At 36.0% G+C, this 16,341-nt stretch overlaps 1 pseudogene; it reads left to right on the forward strand.

Moving 5' to 3' along the window:
• Positions 1-16,341, forward strand: part of LOC115912194 — a 56,406-nt pseudogene that overhangs the window by 15,870 nt on the left and 24,195 nt on the right.

A 16,341-nucleotide genomic window follows, 5' to 3' on the forward strand; every position in this document is an offset into this window, starting at 1 on the left:
ACTGCAGGCTCCTTCCAGAAGTTAACCCATAGCTAAAGCCAGATCTAAAATGCAGCTCAAAGAAACAGATTTTCAGCTCACTAACTTATTGTATTTTGCATTTGTCTGCATGAGGCCCAGATAATCCATGGATGGCAAGTGTGTCCAGGCTCTCCATCCAGTGTAGCACACAGGTAACCTGGGTAGTTGGAGCATGTGTTATTCTTACACAGGAATAATGAAAACTTAAGATAGGAAAGAACTGATTAGAAACAGTTCTTTAATATGATTTAGGCATTGTCATATGTTAAACACAAGTAAGTGAAGTCATGTTATTAAGAAAGAGGTATGTAAATGTTTAAATGAGTGGTTGTCCTGAAAGGCACAAGAATGTGAAATCTCGCATTTCAATCGGCCTTGATGAAGTATCTAGTGGAGTATTGTGCTCAGACATTACACTTCAGGAAAAAGAATCTGTTGATAGTCATTGAGGCTGAAGAAGAGGAGAGAGAAGAGGCATAAATCTTCAAATACAATAGAGATTTCTGCATACAGGAAGGAAATAGTCTGTTCTCTACACCCAGAACATACTGAACTTAATTTAAAGTGTATAAAGTTCAAGTATGATGACTGAGAAAACCACTTTATGCCAAGCATAATGAATTGCTAGAACAGATTGCCAGAGGAGGTGACAGGCTCTTCATTACTGAAAAATCTTCAGGGAGAGCTAGAAAAACCTTTTTGCAAATTGCATAGGTATAGCAAACCTCTTCTTGGAGCAGGAACATGGTCTAATTACTCTTGAAATCACTTTTAGATGTACATTTCTATGACACTGTATTACACCCAAACTGTGGCAGAGTATTGCAAATTAGTTGTGGGTATAAGGCAATAATAATGAATATTTAGCTACTAATTTTGAATAAATGAATTTTCCTTAGGTAGACCCTTCTGGCATTGTTAGCAATTAAGTGAGTGTCTTGCATTTAATGTTTACCCTGTTTCTTTCCAAACTGTTTTCTCACTGATTTCAGACAATGCATACATTGTTACATCTACTCTTTCAAGAAACTGATAACTTGTCTTAACTTTGCACATACCAATGAGAGTGGAAGGCAACTTAAAGAAATCACCTCTGCTTGCCACTTGTTTGGTCAGCTTTTACAGGAGTAGGTGTTTTTTTCTTCTCTAGAAAACATTAACTTACAAGTAAGACTTGGAATTTTTATGAGACTCAGGAGGAAGAGCCTAGTGACTTATGAGAGAGAATACCTCTGAGGGAAAAAAAGGGGAGAAAACAAACAAATGAGAAAAGTACAGGATAGAATTTCACTTAGGAGGTGAACTCGATCCTTGCATCCCTTCCAACTCAGAATATTCTGTCATTCTGTGATTTAGAAAGTATCAAGAGTGTGGGGTATATGTCTAGATCTGGAAAGCCTAGTTCCATACTTTTTAGGATCTGAGCTAATCTGTAATTCTTTAGCATTCTAAAATTCATCTGTTGGGGACAATTTAAGAGCATATTTAGAAATATGTGGTTTGTTGGTAAGCACATGACACATACCAACAGTACAGCTTGGTTCAGTGCCAGTCTCTGCACTTCAGAAATCTTTTGGATGAGATTTCATGTTGAGATTATTACAAAAAGAGAACTCTGCTGCCTTATCTGCTGTTTGGGTTTTTTCTCTTTTTATTTTCGTTTCAAGCTTTCAACCATCTTGGAAGCTTTCTAAAAAAAACCCTGTCTGAGAAGATAATTAGCCCAAATTGCAATATTTCACTGCAATTGTTTAGTGAAGAACTAGATAACTGCAAACGAACATGATGAACACATTAAAAAGGTATTGAACAATGCAAAAATAAAAGTGCATTTTCCTGCTCGTTCATAATACCTTAATTTATATTCTAATAAGTGGGGGGAAGAGGAGGAGGTTATAATTAAATCATTAACAAAAATATGCTGGTTACTTTGGGAAAACTGAAATGTTCTAAAGAACTGAAAGAACAAGTACAGACATTTTGGTCCTACTTTTCATTGGAGTCCATAAAGAGTTTTATTCTTGTATGAGGACAAGACTTTCAAAGATACTTATGGGGGACCTAAACATCCAAGTTATTTGAAAATTGTGCTCTGTCCGTTCCTCTTGTCCTGATCCTAAGCAAACATGCTTTCAACTGGGAGAACAGAGGATGGAAGCTCATGTGAGAGCTTTAGACACACATGAATTAAATTATTGTGTAGTACCAAGCCCAACATTGAAAACTGACATAGCTAATAGCATGCAAGGAGGGAGAAATTAAAACTTTCCACCAGCATTTGTTCATCAGTAAAGGGAAAAAAAACCTGATTAGGTGTGGGTTTTTGCCTTGCAGAAAGTCCACTTAGAAAGTCCTTCTAAGAAAGTCCAGAAAATACCTTTATTTCTCAGAAATACACGGAGAAGTTGAAATCTCTCGAGCAGTATGAAAATCAGACCTACAGTAAGCGGAATGTTCAGGTGGATTAAATTGGTCAGTTTAATTTAAACCAAACTAACTAGGTATAATCCTCAAAACTCACTCCTGATGGTGAATTTTGATCCTAAGGTGTGCACTTAGAACAGTAACTAAATATGTAACTGATGTTTGTCTTTGATTTCACAGTCAAAAAATGACAGTAATCTTCTAGGGTATGAATGAAACTTAGAGTCTTAAGCCTGTTTTTATAGAATAATGCAATTATTCAGGTTGGAAAAGACCCCTAACCTCATCAAATACAACTTTAAACCCAGCACTTCCAGGTCCACCAAAAAACCATGTCCCTAACTGCCACATCTATGTGCCTCTTAAATATTCCAGGGATGGTGACTCTACCACTTCCCTGAACAGTATGTTCTGATGCTTGACAGCCCTTTCAGTGAAGAAATTTTTCCTAATATCCAATCTAAACTTCCCTTGCCTTCCATATCACAGGCATTTGGGACTGTTCAGATATGTTTTCAAATGGTAGAATTTGATGGCTGTCAGGTGGTGCTGTCTTACAGACATCCTCAGCCATCTTTTTCTCTATGTATTCTGTCCCACACCCCCTCCCATTTATAATTTTTGTGAGTGGCAAGTGTAATTTTTCTGAATGAAAAAAATCTGGTGAGAAGAATAGATGGAAAACATTACAGCTGTAGTGTTTCCTACTGACACTAAAAGAAGGACTTATTAAACCATTGTTTTAAGAGCAGCATCTGCATATGAGAAATGAGAAACCTTTATTTGGTCTGTTTTGGGACTTGCACTGCCAGTCTACGGTGAAATTTCTATTTCTGTGCCCATCTGGTCTAATATTTTTGGTAGGATTTTTTGATGTGTACCTTTAGCTGATTTTCTAGTTACTCTGAAGTGATTCAGATTTGAGCTTCCCTTTTTTGTACTTTTGATATGGACAAAAACCACATGACAAGGTATATTTTTCATCCTGACAGAATTTTTTTCCACATGGTTTACTGAATGGTGTTTTTGGGGGAGATTAGTGGAATGAGAAAGCTACTTCCAGGTTATCTTTACATATTTGAAAATGGGTATAGCAGCAGGAGTAGAACTCTCTGTTTTGCTGTGTGGAAGATTCCCAACATAATTAAAATTAAGTTTTATGTGATTATACCTAAAATAACTGAGTATGTTAAGTTCAAATAGTTAATAATTACCAGTGATCCATGAAATGAATTCTAAGAAATTCTAGTAAAAGCTATGACATATAGTTTTGGTTAAATAATTCATCCACTCTAATTTCTTATTTATGAGTAGATGCAGGAATATTCTCACTGTTAATATACAGATCTTACTGGTGTATTTCTACCATGTGTGATTTTTTTTTTTTTAAAGAAAATGTTACTCTGTTAAATAGGAATTGCCCAAAGAATAGAATATTAAAAATACAGCTCTGTCAGTATAGCACAAATTAATTCCTCTTCAGGCATCTGACATTGCAGTTAATCAGAAGAAAAATGCACTTTACTTGACATATGTTGAATTCTGGGATCAGCCCTTTTTGTCTCTGCTTTTCTTAATAAGAACAAGCATAATCAGTGACAAATGTCACTACCTGTTCTTCATGGGTAAGCAGATGGGATTCAGAGAAAGATTTAAAAGGGAAGCTCCCTTTCCATTTGGTGTAGAAAATCCATATGTTCATCTCAATAAGGTGATGAGGATTCTCAGAAAAACATATTTGCTTGTAATATTTCAGCACAAAAGTTAATGGTATTTCAATGTACACATTAAAATATTTGTGAGTTGGGTTTTTGCTGAGGTTTTTTTGTTTGTTTTTGGGTTTTTTGCGGGATTGTTTTGGAGGGTGTTTTGTTTTACTGGTGTTTTGGGGAATTTTATTTGTGGTTTGGGGATTTTTTTTTTCAAGATGCTGTTATAATTCTAGTGCCACCAAATTCAGGTTTCTTGTTTCTCTTCCAGTGTTGCATATGCTTACCAAAAAAAATTTTAAAGTTCTGAATACTTTCTCATGTTCCTTTACACAGCATAATGTTCTCTTGAGTAGAATAGCCTAAAGTGGACTATTAAGTGGCTTTTTTTTAAAACCTCATGAGGGGACTTTGTTAACATTTATACAACTTTAAGCAGAAGTGGTTTAATAAGTTAAAGAATGCAAGAATATAAATTAACTTCTTTATATGCAGCTTTTCTTTTGTGGTTTCAATGCAGAATCATTTGTAGGCTTTTGGGTGCTTTCAGAGGCAATGCAAATGTGGCTTTGTAGCCTCTTTGCCATAATTCTCTCAGCTTTTCTTATCTTGAATCATATATGCAGGATCCACAGATTTCACTGACAGGTGAAGTAAGCTCAGTATACCCTACAACTGTACCTTGAGTGCTCCTTCCCTCTTCCAGCAAATCAAGAGTTTGAGATGCTGGAAAAAGAAATGTTTCTAATGTGGGAATCTGTCTACAGAACTGTTTGAAGTATCTATTCCAGGCTACAAGCACATGAAACAATGTTGAAAAGTGCAATTTCTCAAGAAAGTGTGGGATATTCATGTTTATATTAATGTAAGAATTTTCTTAAAATTACTTACAAATTACTTATGAATTTAGACTATATTTTAATGTTATATTTTTAATTTGATCCTAGAGGTGCTATAGTTTTGATTTTAAAAAGTTAAATACTGAGGATTTTACTATTCCTTTTGTTTTTGAAATAATAGTTGCTATGTTTTAGGATACCCAGAGTGAAAATATGTCTGCTCCCAAGTCAACCAATTTCAAGATAATCCCAAAGCAAAACAAACTTTGTCGTTTCCTTTAGGGCTTTCTTAATACCCAGAACTTGCTTGATTAGTTTAAGTAACTGAGTAAAAATTCAGAAATCCAGAACTCAGAACTGTACATTAGAAAGCTCTACAAATCTAGAAGCAAGAGTCCAGAAAAGTCAGTGTACAGATCTGTATGGGGAATCAGTCTTGCAAAGTTCTGTTTCCCTCAAGATCCTGCCTTTCATAGGAAAGGTTAAAAATACATGTACTAGGTCTTAAGTCTGTAATTTTGTTGGTAGCACCCCCAGGAAGATTTGCAGGGCATCTTCCCAAAATCTCCCAGGTGCACTTGTATGTTACCTGTGTGTATGGGTGTGAGTCTAATAGCACAAGAAAGTTGTGCACGTATTATTTTATCAGATACTGAAACATGAAACTGTTAATATGCTTGGTCTTTGAGTTGAATTTAGAGAAGATGGATTATTATGTGTCTGAAAAGTAATGGTGGTGTAGGAAAAAATTTTGGCCCATGAACTCTTGCTGTAGGATGGGCTTGCCCCTGCATCCATTTATCTTGTTTGTGGCAGAAGCTTGTCTTCACCAAATGTTGTTGATGCTTTTATCTGTACTTTCTGTTTCAGAGCAGCATTGGTGATTGGACTGAAACCCAGTGGAGAGAGATTAATGTGGAACAGATGGATGTGCAGCTCAGAAGGTTTGCCAAGGCAGGTTCCACAGCCATCTATTTCGGCAATTTGTCTGTCTCAGTGCCACCCCTTCCTCACTCTTCCCACCCACTTGGATGTTTCGGTGGGTTTATTACTCCTGTCCAAGCTGAATGTTCTGGAACATGCTTTGCTTTGGGGGCTTTCCTTTAAAACTATTTTTCTGAATAGGTTTGCAGCCCCTGTGGAGTTATATGTAAAATCATGCTGTCGCTTCTCTGAGTTGAGGTGGTTTGGGAAATAAAAAAAAGAGGGTGGGGGTTTATGGCAGACCCCTCCAGACAACAATCACTTTTACAGGAAGAATTTGCAGAGGTTCATCTGCTCTGCTCATAGGCTTAGCTCCAGAGGGTTGGGAGCTGCAGGGAAGGTGTTCATTTTTAAAGGGAAGGCACTTCTTCTGCTTGAAGTATTTCAATGTTTTGTTGACAGTAGCCCTGCAGAAGAAAATTCCAATGGGACGAGAGAAGTGCAAAGTGAAAATAACAACAAAGACTCCCCAGACTATTTGCAGGACACTACAGCTGTGCCTCACAGACAGCACAGCGATTGAATACAAAGTCTTGAACCTAACAGGTATATTTCTTTTTGTTTCATATTTGTTTCATTCGGAAAGAAATTGTCTTTATTGCATGCCTATTTATTAGTCTTTTAAGAGAAAAATCAAATTTCATCCTAGATGCCTTCTCCTAAATTGCTTCAAAAGTGTCAGCTCCACTTACCCAGTTCTGATACTTTTTTTTTAAATCAAAAAAATCTCAGTGATTTTGGTTCATAGGCTATAACATGGAGAAGTTGTTGGTTTTCAAAATTTTAATAAAATTCTTTTGAGCCATTTTGAAAAAAAATATTGAAGACTAATTTCCTTTTTTTTTTCATTTTTAAGCTTAAAAAACTGTGAATCTGAAAGCGTAGCGGAGTGTGTAACAGAATTTTTCTGTGTTCCTTCAGTATACCAATGATTAATCACATACAGTTTTAATAAAAGCATATTTAAACTTCTTTTTAATGCAGGAAGGTCCTAACAGTATTAGCACAAAATTGTGATTCAACAAAAAGAAAATGAAAAAATAACTTAATGCCATCTTTTCAAATCATTGATAAAAATTTTAAGGTTTTTTAATTGAATTTCATTAATCTTACCAAGTAGCAAGAAAATAGTGCAAATATCTGCATCATTCCCTGAGGTTTCTAGTCTCAGATACTGAGTCTGTATCTTACATCAGCTTCAATGGCAGCTGTGCAAATAAACTTACCTTCAGTGTTAAAAAGTAGAGAACACCTGAGTACAAGTCAAAACAAAGCAAAAAAAACCCCGCAAACCTGAAACCACACCAAGAAATATTTCTGTTAGGCTCATCAAGTCCACACTTTGGTGGCAAATCTGAGAGTGTATCTGGTGTCTACAGTGTGTTAAATTTATTTAATTGTGATTTTAAGTTGGATTATATTTGAACACTTTGTTATATGCTTATGTTGGACTTTTTCATTGACCTGATTTTCTTCCTGCTCTCTCTTTTCTTTAGAGGTCAGGCTTTCAGTAGCAGAAGACCTTCTCAGACCTTCTGGGACTCCAGTTTCATAAAGATAGAAGATGAAGTCCAAAGTGTGTTTCTCAATGCTGTGCAAGAGTTGAGTACTGAAAAGGTGAGAGATGTACTTTTTTTCCCCTTCTGTTTTTGCAAAATAGTATGTAGCAAACTATTTGTTTGTTTAGGTCTTATTTCAAGAAATTAATCATAGAACTGAATATTTTCATGTGACTTCTCTAGGTATCAAAATTCACAGCCTAGCAAAATGAACTTCTTGTCTCTGGTATAGTTTACCATCACTGTGAATTACATATAATTTAATTAAATTCCTCAATTCCCAGTATGAAATATGATATATACATAGACAGATGTTATTATTGCTCTTATTATTCCCAGACTTTGGAAGAAATCAGCCAAACATGGACTGCCATGGAATTTTCTTACCAAAAGCATAAAAGAATAGAAAATCCTTTATTAAAGTCGAATGAGCACCTGCTTGAAATTTTAGGTAAAAATCAAATAAGAATTCAATTATTAGAAATATTATTATTGTATCAATATTATTCACTCCCTTGATGTACTTGGCAAGTTGAAACTTTTTCTTCCTGAATCTTTATTGCAGATATATATTTTCTCCAGATGTTAGTACTGAGAATTTACATTTATGCTGTGTAACTATACATATCCTAAAAACATTCCTGTCTCCATGTAGGACTTAAGAATAACAATTTTCTAAGCTTGTAATTCCTTCAATTTTTTGAAAATCTTTTAATAATATGCTGTCCATTTTCACTGTTTAATGATGTCTTCTCTTATGATATACAAAAATAACAACTACAGGAGAATTTGTTAAGCTCTTGTCAGCTTTAGTTCCTCTGTTTGATAAATAATTTTGATTTGTGCAGTTTTTCTGGGGTTTTTTTTGTTTTGTTTGTTTGCTTTTCTAGTTTCAGATGCAAGTGAATCTGAAAAGTAAATTTGTGGTATATTTCATTGAATAAATGAAAGGCTGGCAAAGTAAATTAAACATGGCAGATTTTGTCATTTCCATTTGGATGGAATTTCAACGCATATGGTTTCTTCATCAGAGTAATTATCTGCCTTGTTTTCCTTTCACATGGACTGGAAGCTGCTGGTGTCACAATTTGAGACAAAGATCTGCAGGTCATTCCTTCACATGTCTTTAATATCTTCTTTTATTTACTCTTTGTTAGCTTTTTAACCTCCTGGAGGCTCATAGAGATACGGTACTGCTGAGGTGCAGAAATCTGTTCTGCAAAGTCCCTATCATTTAGGAAAGTGATGGTAGAAATATAAGTTTAAGGTCTGTTATTTATTAATGGCTAAAGGTAATCACAACAATCAACATAAACACTTGAACTGACACAAGGCATTATATTAATTCTTCATTCTGACCAAAAAAGTCACTGAACCCTTGCACAGTAAAGATGATAATTTTGTGTTGCCAATATACCTGTAATTCAATCCACAGATCTAGGGAAAGTCCTCATCCTGTACAATTCTGAAAATCTAGTATAGGATAATATTCCATAGGGAAATTCTGTGCTTGAAATTTCAATATATTTCTAATTGTTTAAATCTGCAATTTAGAAACATTGACAACAGCATGTTTCACTATATGCTAAACAGTATATTTTTTTGTAGAAGTTGAGAACCTGTTAAGAGCAATGAAATTATTTGTGGTGTTTAACATGCATAAGTTTCTTCATGGTGCATATTGAAAAAAGCGTTGACCTTGAATGAGCAGAAATTCTCTAAGTTAATAAGTCTGCTAAAATCTGTCATTTTTATCTTGTTGAAGAGTTTTAAGGTATCACCAGTGATATTTGCAGTTCTCTCTGTTCATTTTACCTTTCCTTCATATTCAGTCTAAACACTGTCAAAATAGGTGCTTGTTGCTTTAATTTTTTTCTTTTTCCATCTAAGAAATAGAACTTAAAACAAGCTGATGAGGTGTATTCTTCCTTTTCCCCATGTTTTTCTTGTCCCAGTTTAGTAAACTATATGAAGGTGAAAAAAATAAATTTGAGAGTTGAAATAGCTCCCTTTCTTTCTGTACAACAGTTGGTGACTGACATAACAAATAAAGAAAATGTGATGGAAGCTATGAGAAAGACAAAGGTGTATGAAAGCTCTGAAGCTCTGCAGCAGAGGTAAAATTTCCAGTATGATTACAAACTGTTCCAAAGTGTAGTTCTGCAACAAGCAGGAAATGAGAGCTGTCAGATTGTTTCCTTTTTGTGCAGGCGTGAGACGTCCCAATGATTTTTTTTGTCATTTGTTCCTATCTGACATACTGGATTTCTACTGCTTTTTACATGACCAGCTCAACTTGAGGCAGTGGCTTATTATTTAGGGATAGCATGATGTCAAAATTGTCAAATGTCTTCAAAGTATGTTCTGTTTGGATCAAATTCGCTCTCTCCATACTCTGGGAGTCCTTTCACACCTGCAACAGGATGTGGTGGATTCGTGCAGCCAAAGTCCTTCTTCCGCACACTTGCAGGAATGCCTTGAACTTCCCACCTGCGTTCACTCTTCCTGGCTTTAGAGGCAGCCACGTTTAGAGTCACAGTCTTTCTTCTTGCAGGAAAATGTTGCAATAGGAAGTTAAAAAAAAAAACAAAAACAACACACACCTGTTTCTTGAGATGTCACTTTTGTTCTGAGAGATACCAATCTAATAGCTGGAATGCATCAGTCAAACACAAATAATTTAATCCTTTGATCCTTAATTGTTCTTGTGTCAATACCAACATGTGTTTTCATGTTTTTAACTCTGCATACATCAAAAATAATACATGTATCTTTTTAAAAGGTGGTTTCTTTGCTCCTCCACTTAACTGATTCTTATCTACTTTGTTATTTGTTGCTTTGGTGTTTTTTTATTTTAAATTTATCTGCACATTACTGCCCTGTTGAGTGAGAAATTTTTTTTCTCATCCTTTACTTGCTAAGGCTGGACTCTTTGGAAGGTTGAAGAGGAGTTTCCTTGGCCCAAACTTACCGTTTGGGGAGACTTTTCTGGCACAGTTCCATTCCCCTGGTTTCCTTAGTCTGAATTAAATTATGTTCCCTTTCATTTTCTGGAAAGGAAACATAAAAGGCTTGCCACCTTCTCTATTCCTTACAGCTGTGTTCATTGTTATTATTTTAAATCAATAGTGGATTATATTGTTCTGTTCTAATGTTTGGTCTGACTTTTACCTTAACTGGGAGGGAATTCCTGGCTTTAAGGTGATCATTAAAATCTCTGTCTCTTTTTCAGACTCTCTTTTTGTGAAGAAGCTTTGTCTGTATACTTAGAAAGCAAGCACATACTTTCTCCTTTTTTCTATTTTGGTTTTTCAGCAGACTTGCTAGACATTCTTTAAAGAGGAACATAGCCAAAACAGCTGAGCCTCTTTGTGTATTAATGTACTTCATTTTCTCTACAAGAATGGGAAGCTTTCTAGCTAACCTTGTGAGCTGATAATATCATTGAACTGCACCTTTGTTCTGAGCAAATTTCTGATTTACTTTGAAAATAGGAACATTTTGCCTAAGAAAGATAGGAAACTTTTTTTTCTCCCAGCTGAGTATAAGGTGTTCAGCAAGAAGAGATGAGAGACAAGTTACAAATCCTGATCTGTCTTTGCTGGAAATTTAGCCACATGGAAGTTGCATTTATTTGAATTTTTGGTTTGTAGATTTGCAGGAATTAGAGATGGAAAAAGTCAATGAGATCATCAAATCTATTCTTCTTCTAGCATGGATTTTCAAGCAAGCAATGCATAGGGATGATAAGTAAGACTGGAAGATCTATGGTGTCTGGTAGGCTGTTACTGACTGAGCTGCTGCCCCTTGCACAAGGAATGTTTTGTAGCTATCCTTCTGCGTCCCTCAATTGAACAATGATCTCCTAGGTTTTGTGACACCCATCTGTATAAAAGCACAGGCACTTTGATGTATTTCAGAAGCTTCATACTATGTTATCTACATGCCAGATGATACTCCTGGCCTCAGTTACTATCCAGCCACAGCCATCAATTCTCTGAGTGCTACAGCTTTGAGTGTGCCTCAGGCAAAACCTTTTTTTTGAAGGGCTGTGAGTTGTAACTCAGAAGAACTGATGCTTTCAGAGGTGATGAGGGCTTGAACATGGAGCCTTTTCAAACAGGATGGTAGGCCCTCATAGATTCTCCACATAACTAAATCTCAGTGATTTGTTTCATCCACACATAAGGCCAGCAAACAAGTCTTCTGTTTTAGGTGTCAGGAGTAGAGCGTGCTGGTGTGTAGACAGTGATTTTCAAATTCTGTGGACTTTGGAGAGATGTGTAGCTACAAAAGGCATTTAGACCTTAAAGGCAATTTGTAGAATAAGCATTAGCCATAAATAATAACAATTTCAAGACTTCTCAGTTTTATATTGAGCTCTGTCCTTCAGACTCTTCTGACAACTGACAGAAGTGTAATTAACTCCATTCACTGATTTATGATTTTGGCCCAGCTTTTCCCCATAAAAACCTTCTGTGTAGTAATCATGAAACAGTCAGAGAGTCATCCACTTTAACAGAGCCATGCATTAGCGTGATTGACACAAATCTAATGTAAATGGTTTCCCTATATATCTGGTATTTTTGGATGCAAATAGCCCATCACCTTATCAAACTTTTGACAACGTTGCTGATCTTAAATTTCAAGAGAATACAGAGGAATATATAAATGTTGTCCTTGGGAAATACAGCACAGAAAAGGAGCACATTCTGTTCCATGACAAATGTAGATCTAATGGTCAGATATGTTGAGTAATGTGAAATCTCCTTCATGAATTTTGCCCTCTTTGGGATGTAGATTAAATAGACACTTTCAATTGCATGAACTAATACTTTTAGTTATATAAATTTGGAAAAAATAATAAATAATAATAAACCCAGAACATTTTGTTACCTAATACTGTGTAATTTACTATAATTTAATATTGTCTATCTTTTTCTTGTACATAAAATGTTTTAAAAGAAGTGTAGACAGTTTACTGTTTGAAACTAATGAAAATGGAAAAACAGGTACTCAAAGTCACAGAATTGATCAAGACTGTGGTTGAATATTGCATTTCTCATACTTTCTCTCTCCTGCTGCTCCTTTTACTTCATCTTCTCTTATAGTCTCAGATCCCCTCCTGTCTTATCCTTTAGCACACACCTCTCCAAACCTCCGGTGCTCTCACACATCTCCCGTCAGCTGAATATTTCCGCTCGTTCTGAGCCTTATATTTGCCAACTGGCCAGCCAGCATGTGTGCTAACTGGGTAGTGGTAGGTCAGGGAGAACAGATCAGCAGCTTCTGAGACAATAAGTTATTGTTCTCAGAACAGTGCTGAATGCATAAGCATTCACATTGCATAAAATCAATGTTGCCTGTGGTTCTAATGATTGATTGTCACAGCAGGGAGGCCCCAGACTGAATGGACAAGTATATGCAGCTTGCTTCTTGGAGATAGTTTCTCCAAGATACAGCTATGTTTGGGCACATGGAGACAGAAAATGCTATATTGTCTGTGAATACTCTGGGGCTTTGAACACAAAAACTCCAGACTTTATTATTTGGAGCTTTAAGACATTATGTCTGTGTTCAAATCAAGTGGATATGTAAAAAAACCTTCCAATATCTGGCGTCTCATCTAAATCCGGCTGAAGGTACAGTGACAGAGAAAACGGAGGGGAAATCCACTCTCATTTCAAACATGCAAAAAGTGCTGATGTAACGAAAATCCTATGTGAAGATTAATGAGATGAACTTCCTTTATTTTTGGTACAAAATATGCCATTTATGTTATGTGCATAAATTTATGCATGCTTGGGGTTTTTGGTTTCAGAAGGTCAAGTCTTGGTTGCTACACCTTGAGGAAACTGTATACAGTGCAGTACCTCTCTGCTCCATGGAGGCTACACTGGCCTATGAAGAGAGACAGAGAGAACAGTGAGTTTTTGACACCCAACCCAGGCTGAGTTTAGTACTTCACAAACCTAATGGGTTTTAGATGTAGAAATGGCATCTGGTAGGCTGAAGGAGGGCTTGGCTAGAGCCCTGAAGGATTGCCACAAGAAGAAGGTTTGAACCTCTCGTTTTTGTTTAATTTACAGAAAGTAAATACAGTGTGAAAATAATCATATTAGTATAGTTTACATATTAAATGTTAAACATATGAACATATTACCATAACATACTAAACAATACAGCACGTACTGAAAAAAGAAACATGGCTTTTTCTTCAATTTCTGCTACCTCATGGGCATTTTATATCACATCCTAATTACTGGGGTTTTGTAGGATTATTCTGACCTGAGACAAAAGCTAAAAGTGAACATACTGCCAAAATAGTGTGCTAAGAACAGAGTACATATTCAGTATGTATATATACAATTCGATACATATATACCCATATATTTGTGTAAGGAAGCCAAAACTATTGGGTTTGCTTATGTCTGACCAGCCAGTTTACATCTATGTTTAGTTTTAGTCCCATTTCAGAAGGATGCCTTGTGCCATTTGATTTTTTGCTTTACCCTTTTTTACCTCAAACTTCTCCTAAATGTTTTTCTCCTGCTGTGAGTACTCTTTGTCTTTGTGAAAACTTTTTGGTTTTGTTTTCCAACATAGAATATCTGCTGAAGGGAAATACAAAATAGGAAAGAGACTTTAAAGGGGTCATGAATATCTGACAGAACTGTCTAAATTTTCCCTGTAATAGAAAAGGCATTATATCCTTCTATTGATATTTCCATGTATTTTTACATTTGCCTCCTTTGAATTACATGCAGTAGCTGCCATTGGGGTTTAATATGAACCCCCTTTTAATATGAAACCTGAATAATTCCATAGTCACTTTGTATTACATAACTCTGTATAGTCATTTATATCGTATTTTGTATTCATCCCCTTATTGCTTTGTCTATTTTTAAAATGTCTCTGATCTTTCCTAAGGACTATTTTTAGTTTGCCAATAAATGTTCTTGTACAATTAGTACAATTTCATAAAGTCTGGTACATATCTCTATGGAGATTATAACCACAGAATTTTCAATTCCATTTCATGGACAACTTCTTATCCATCCATTCCTCCTACTCTGCCTAGCTGACCATCTGCAGCATTTGTGCTCACCTGGATTGTTGTTGTTTTGGAGATGGTTCAAATTTCTGTTTAAACCAGGATTTCTTCTGGCATCTCATGTTGAATATCAGAAAATTTGTATGTACAAGCCTGTTTTTATGGTGAATTAGTTCATGATGTAGGCAGAACTAATTTCTAGTAGTAATAATGGTATGACAGGACTGGAATCCATCTGGTTTTAGAGGGTTACCTAAATCTTTTCAGGTCACTGATCTAAATGCTCTTTATTACCATGCTGCTTGGAGAACTTTCCTCGGGTGATCATGAAAAAATCATGGCCATTTTTACCAAAGATGTTCATGGCAGAGAGGTATCAGCAAGCCTTCAAGCCCAGAGGGTGCATGTTTGAATCAGCTGTATTTTGCATTCACAGTTTGTTCTGCCTTCAGTAATTCACAGGGTGTTTTGCTCTCTTTTCAGAGGCATGTGCGCCTCCAGAGCATCTCCTCTTCCTGTGGTGACTTTTTGTATGTGCAGACAACTGAAATATTGCATGTTTATTTAAACCAAAGTGCTTACTCTATGTATAACTTTATTTCAGGTAAAACCGATGCTGTTGGTTTGAATGTCCAAAATGTTCCACTGGATTGGAATTGAAATAGGAAAGAATTCTTATTTTCCCCCTAAGCCTCAGAAATAAAATGGGCTTTTAAGGTGGCATTCAGATAAGAGGAAACAAGGCTTGAGGAGTAAAATGAAACTCATTGTGGTCAAGGTAATATCAGCTCCCTTGCAAAGACTGCATTGTTTGTATGGAGAGCCCTTGTGTTCTGCTGTAATAGCTCTATTAAAATTATTTTCTATTAAACTTGCATCTGTATAGAAGCACAAATGCCTCGAGGTGCATCTAATCCTTTATAATAGATTGTGGTAGTTATTAGTCATAAGTAGCTAGGAGTGAGTTGTGAGACCTGCTGATGACAGCTGCAGCTTTGTGATGGGTGGCATTTGTACTACCTGAATAGCTCCTACCTAACACCATGACTCCTTGCTGGCTCTTAGGTCTCCAGTTCCAGAATTTTTGCTTGCTGTCACAGGTATGCCATAGATGGGATGATGTCCAGAAACAGTTTTGCCAACATTTGTGATGCTCAGTTTCAGTACTTTTATGAGTACTGGGGAAATACCCCTTGGCAAGTTATTATACCTTTGACTGGCAGGTAATGACTTCTGTAAATAACAGTGCCTGCTTTATCTGTTTCAGGAATTAAAAGCTAAATGTTTCTTACAAGTTCAGAGTTCTTTCCTACCTCCTAGGTATATGATGAGGTTATCAAGACACAATATATTTCAGAATCTATGTGCATGTAGGTGCACATACTTAAGAAATGGTATGATTTTAATGGCCACTACATTTATAAAAACTGAAATATTTTTTGCATAGCTTAAGCTAACATATTCATTGTCTAGTCTGAAGGGGAATATGAGCAGATCTTTGCCAAGGTTAATCAGGAGTTTTCAGCAATTTTTTTTTTTCATTTGTGAAAGTCCAAACTACTATTTCTTTATACCACGTGCAGTGAAACTTTTACTTCTGGGCATGTTTTGGCTCCAGTATGGAATTTCTTGTTAAAAGAAGTGATCCAAAAAGATACACTCAGGCATCCTGGCCAGCTTAATGCTTTCAACCCTCAGCTGGGAGGCCAAATTAAAGTCTTTGAAATAAGCAACGCAGCAACTACAGCCTC

The sequence above is a fragment of the Camarhynchus parvulus genome, chromosome 2 (genome assembly GCF_901933205.1).
Source record: "Camarhynchus parvulus chromosome 2, STF_HiC, whole genome shotgun sequence".
NCBI lineage: Eukaryota > Metazoa > Chordata > Aves > Passeriformes > Thraupidae > Camarhynchus > Camarhynchus parvulus.